Source organism: Limulus polyphemus, unplaced genomic scaffold (assembly GCF_000517525.1).
Source record: "Limulus polyphemus unplaced genomic scaffold, Limulus_polyphemus-2.1.2 Scaffold2963, whole genome shotgun sequence".
NCBI lineage: Eukaryota > Metazoa > Arthropoda > Merostomata > Xiphosura > Limulidae > Limulus > Limulus polyphemus.
The window spans coordinates 116,211-122,306 of record NW_013668573.1 but is presented as its reverse complement, the minus strand read 5'-3'; positions in this window follow the sequence as shown (position 1 = coordinate 122,306).

Sequence of the window (6,096 nt, the reverse complement as noted above, 5' to 3'; positions counted from 1 at the left end):
GTACGGAGTAAAAACCTTAGAACGCCGTTATTTATTGGTTACTTTGTCCCTCTGTGAACGTTTCGTCGAGTACAGAGTAAAAAACCTTAGAACGTCGTTAATTTTTGTATTACTTTGTCCCTCTGTGAACGTTTCGATGAGTACGGAGTAAAAAACCTTAGAACGCCGTTATTTATTGGTTACTTTGTCCCTCTGTGAACGTTTCGTCGAGTACAGAGTAAAAACTCTAAAACGTCGTTATTTCTTAATGTGACTTAGATTTAATCTGGAGTACATTATTAGAAAAAGGTGGTTTTTTATATTAAAAACACAAACAATGAGATTAAGACATCCAAAACGAAATTCAGAAACACAATTTTCCTCAAAAATTTGTAATGGAAATACGGAATATGATTTAATATCCCATCTTGCTTGGACTGTAGACTCAAGGGTTGCCACAAAAACGTCCTCCTCATTCCAGAGCCATGGGTTCTCTACGAGAATATGATGTGGTCAGACTAGAGTAGTCATCCAGAGCCGTGGGTTCTCTACGGGAATATGATGTGGTCAGACTAGAGTAGTCATCCAGAACCGTGGGTTCTCTACGGGAATATGATGTGGTCAGACTAGAGTAGCCATCCAGAGCCGTGGGTTCTCTATGGGAATATAATGTGGTCAGGCTAGAGTAGTCAAGAGTTGGTGGTGGATGCCGCTGACCATCTGCCTTCCTTATAGTCTAGCGGAGATGGACCTTGTGCATCTATACGCGGAAATTCTAAACAAACAATTCCCACTCACTTGTCAAGCCGGACTTGACCTAGTTGACAGTGTGACACGCTGTAGATCGAAGGATCCAAGGTTCAAGACATGATAACCTTCGTCACATTCCACACTTTCAGCTATGAGCGTGTTATAAAAGTAGCAGTTAATTCCGTTATTTAGTTGGAGAAAAGCTGAACAAATCCCACGTAGAGGCGGATTATGATGTCTTATTGCCCTCATCTGAATCGTAGGGCCTCTGACCTGATCGTTTAACCCATGTAAGCATAAGGCATCGTTTATATTAACTATTTCAAATTCTTTTTAGTCACTATAATATTTCATTCATTTTTAAGAAGAAAGACTATGTCTTATTTTTCTAATGAAACAGCTTTCATTCAGTAGCTTAAAATTACAATATAGTTAATAGTCAGTTGTCAACATTTCAATTTCGGTGTTACAGTTAATAATCAGCTGTCAACATATTAAGTCTACCACTGAAATTGGAAAACTGTCAACATTACTACTGATATTGTTAATTGGCTATTAAGTGTTCAACATTATTAAGTCTACCACTGAAATTGGAAAACTGTCAACATTACAATATTAGTAGTACACTTAATAGCCAATTATCAACATTCCAATTTCAGTGGTAGACTTAATAATCATCTCCCAACATTCCAGTTTTAATGTTACAATAAATAATCAACTGTCAACATTCCAATTTTGGTTTTACAGTTAAAAACAAACTGTCACCATTCCAGTTTCAGTGGTACACTTAATAAAACTGTCTTAATTACAAATTCGGTGTTACCATAAATAATCAACTGTCAACATTCCAATTTCGGTGTTACGACTGATAATCAACTGTCAACATTCCAATTTTGGTGTTACGATTAATAATCAACTGTCAACATTCCAATTTTTGTGTTACAATAAATAATCAACTGTCAACATTCCAATTTTTGTGTTACAATAAATAATCAACTGTCAACATTCCAATTTTGGTGTTACCATAAATAATCAACTGTCAACATTCCAATTTTGGTGTTACGATTAATAATCAACTGTCAACATTCCAATTTTTGTGTTACAATAAATAATCAACTGTCAACATTCCAATTTTTGTGTTACAATAAATAATCAACTGTCAACATTCCAATTTTTGTGTTACAGTTAATAATCAACTGTTAGCGTTACAATTTCGATGCTATAACAAAATATTAAATAATTCACGAATCTAGAAAACTCATTATAAAAAAAAGAGAAACATTTCCAATTTTAAACATTCTGATTACGACACAGTTTAACATCTGAACTCATGAATAATACATGATTTATTTTCATCATTTACTGACGCAACTAATCACAAAGGCTGTTCCACTACTGTTGGTTTGAATAGTGTTTGCTACTAAAACTAATAGTTCGCTGTTCTGATAAGGAAAACAAGACAAATATTATTTTAAAGAAAAAAATACTAATTACTTTTTCAGTAATTTGACTGGTTTTTCTTTATTTCTCTCCAACTATCTTCAGTTTTCTCAGTTTAGAAAAATAAATACTTGATGGTTTGGAGCAAAGCTGATCCATCCCCGTTATGAAGATTTCCGCTATCAAGTGTTTTTGTTATTTTTCTCTTCTACGCAACGCTAAAACTGACTACTTTTAGAGAAAAACACCTGCGATTGTCAGCGTTTTAGAAGAAGTAGAATCTCAGAAGAACAGTTGGATTTGCTTCAACAACTAGCACAATTCACCTAATATAACCTTTACTATAACTGTGGTTTAGGAACATCATGCACGACAGTGTTAAAAAATTTTCGGAGAAATATACCAAAATTTTACGCTATGTACATAGATGAAAATGAGCAAAAAAGTGTTTTACTAAGCAGAACTGAGTAACTGTCTGTTTTTCTGATCATAGAAGGGGAATTCATAACCGTGTGTGGGTTGGGCCAGTGGTAGAGCTGTGAAATTCGGTGTTGGAGATCCAGGTTTGAATTCCTACACTACTACAAAATATTCCACACACTTTAAGATGTGGATACTTTATAAGAGTGACAGTCAATCCCTCGGCGTGGATGGCGGATGGTAGGGTGCTGCTGAGAGGCTGTTTTCCTTCAAACTTGGGGACGGAGGCTGAAAGCCTTAATAGCTTTGCTATAAAAACGAAATAAAAATGCTAATAATTAGAATCATGTTAATTTTCAAAATGAAAAGTTTATACTATTTATATTGAGCTTTAAGTTGATTTAATGAAATTCAGTATACACCAAGTATAAGGGGAAAGGTTCTATATGATTAGTCATTGTTATCTACAAAAACTAGAGAAACGTGAGCTCGAAACTGGGCGAGGTTTGTTTTTTGTTGTTAAGCACAAAGCTACCCAATGGGCTATCCATGTTGTGCCCACCACAAGTATCATAATTTGGTTTCTTGCAGTGTAAGCCCGCAGATTTACCGCTGAGTCACTGAGGGGGCAGGCCCGGCATGGCCAGGTGGTTAGGGCGCTCGACTTGCTATCTGAAGGTCGCGGGTTCGAATCCCCGTCACACCAAAAATGCTCGCCCTTTCAGCCGTGGGGGCGTTATAATGTGACGGTTGATCCCACTATTCGTTGGTAAAAGAGTAGCCCAAGAGTTGGCGGTGGGTGGTGATGATTAGCTGCCTTCCCTCTAATCTTACACTGCCAAATTAGGGACGGCTAGCGCAGATAACCATCGTGTAGTTTTGCGCGAAATTCAAAAAACAAACAAATTGAGGGGTTAGGGCGAGATTGGATTCGGTTTTTACTTATCTTGACGATCACTTTAGACACCAGAAACGAATCAAGTTAAATTACACGAAACATTAGTAATAACTTCTGATTATTAGGATTAATGGAGTCATATAAACCAATGACATCTGGACGTTAATGTTTAACAAGTGAACTTTGAACACGAGCTCGTTAAGATTTCTATTAGCCAAGGCTTCGTGTTGAGAGATACAAAGTGTGCTTCGAAAAGCAAATAGCACACTCTTTTTGCGAATTTTGGCTGTCAATATTTTTGTCGCACTTTGTCGTGAATCTAATTTTATTTTAGGTCATGTAAATTGAAGCGATAAAACTATTTTGAAGTTTCTGTAACATTTTTGAAGTTTCTATTTTGAAGTTTCTGTAACACAGCTACTGTTTCGTAAAACGTTAGCAGTTAGCATCCAAAGGTAAGCTTGGGAACTTATAAGACGCTGAATTTGGAGCTCGATACCCGCTAAGATACCATATGTTATTACTTTGCTATCAAATACAAACAAACAAACAGTAGACATCATTTATCATGACATCAACTTTGTAGATGTCATATGTTATTTCTCATACAAACAAACAAACAGTAGACATCATTTATCATGACATCAACTTTGTAGATGTCATATGTTATTTTTCTATAAATGAACATTACATAAATAAATGATTTATTCTATATTGTATTGTTAGTTTTCTTTTAAAACAAAATTATATTCAATTATTTTTAGGCATTCTGAATAACATACTAGGAAACTATTTTAAATATTAAAACACCAGATGTGCGGAGTTGACCCAGTTCTTGACTGAACTCAATAATTAATTCGAGAGGAAGTCACACACACAATACGCTATTTTGGAATATATATTTTTGAATGAACACGAGCATGGATTAATATTATACATTGTTTAGAACACAGTAGCGCCATCGTAGACGCTGAGCAGGTTACGCCTTGTTAAAAAAGTCCGTTGTGTAATATGCACAATTACAGCGCACGTGTAAAGCTGAAAACATCGCTATGCATTGCAGTGTATAATTCTTGATGTGCTAGTTGTGAGTTGATGTGATTGGCTGAAATGTACACTGTTTCCAGCTGCAGAACGGAATTTTAGTAGAAAAATGAGTCTGGACTTTCTCTGCGCATTTATCGTCATCTCAAGTTAAATTAATTCCATAAGTACGAATTATTTTACTCTATTTTCTATACTAAAATGTATAATTACTGTAAATATAAAGGACAAATGTTGTTGGTTTCACAGTGCTTGAAAAATGACTGTTATATAAAACGCTCTTCTGATGAGAATTAAAATAGTAATTAAAGCAATCGTTTGGATAGATAGTGTGAAAGTTACTGTCGCTTCTGTTAACCTAAAGATGGCAGTAATATCGAATATACTGTTGCCCTAGAATTATATTTCTTTGTAGTTAAACACAAAACTACACAAAGGTCTATCTGTGCTCTGCCCACCACGGGTATCGAAAACCGGTTTCTAGCATTGTAAGTCCTCAGACATACCGCTGTGCCACTGGGTGGCTAGAATTGTGTTATTATCATTTTAAATAAAGCACACTTAAAACTTCACCATGACTACTAATGTTTTCTTTCATCACTGAAGCTCTAAGCCTTAAGTGACCTAACTAAAACCTTTCTTACTGTGTCGTTGCCTGTATATATTAAACTAGAAAATATAATTAAAAGCAATTCACTTTAATTCGTGAGATATTATTAGGATTAAGATAGAAAATATCACTCACAGCCAGGATTTCTAAATGATGAATGAAGATAATGTTATTATTATATCATCTTCTCCTGGTTATAAAAGTAGTTATATTAATTACTGGACTAGCGTTTAGTTATGACCTCTGCAGGTGGCTGTTTGGTTAGAAATTAATGATAATTTAGCACTAAACATATGTGTGTGTGTGTGTGTGTTTTTTGCAAAGCTACATAAAGCTGTCTGCTGTGTCCATCGAGGGGAATCGAACGCCTGATCTTAGCGTTGTAAATCCGTAGACGTATTGCTGTCCCACCGAGGGATCTGAATTATATGCATGTTTTTAAAGGACGCTGAAAATAGATGTTTTGCAATTAAAAGTTCAAACGTAAGATAATACTATTTTATGGGCTATTTGTACTGTGCCCACCACTTGCATTGTAGCGTTATAAGCCCCCAGACTTTCCGCTGAGCCACCGAGTTTATAAATTATAATCTTAATGCACCTATTATTTATACTTTTATTGAAAATTAAATTATAATTTTTGCCAGTATATCATCAGACGCTCATCGTCAGTAGACCATGAAGGATAAAAGTCTAGTCTTTGAATTATTTATTGCACGAAAACTGTGAATAACACAAGTCAGTGGCTCCTCCAAGTTGTCCTGAATAGAAACACACACGAAGAAGTTTCTACGGTTATTTAGTTTTCTTTTTATAAATACGACAGTGTAATCGAGCAAAAGCACCACGTTTTTCCGAGGAAAATTTATTTATATAACTTACTGAATCATTGTATTAAAGTATCACTTTGATTAAACAATGTGAAAGAACGAGACAGAGAAGCACGTTTATGAAC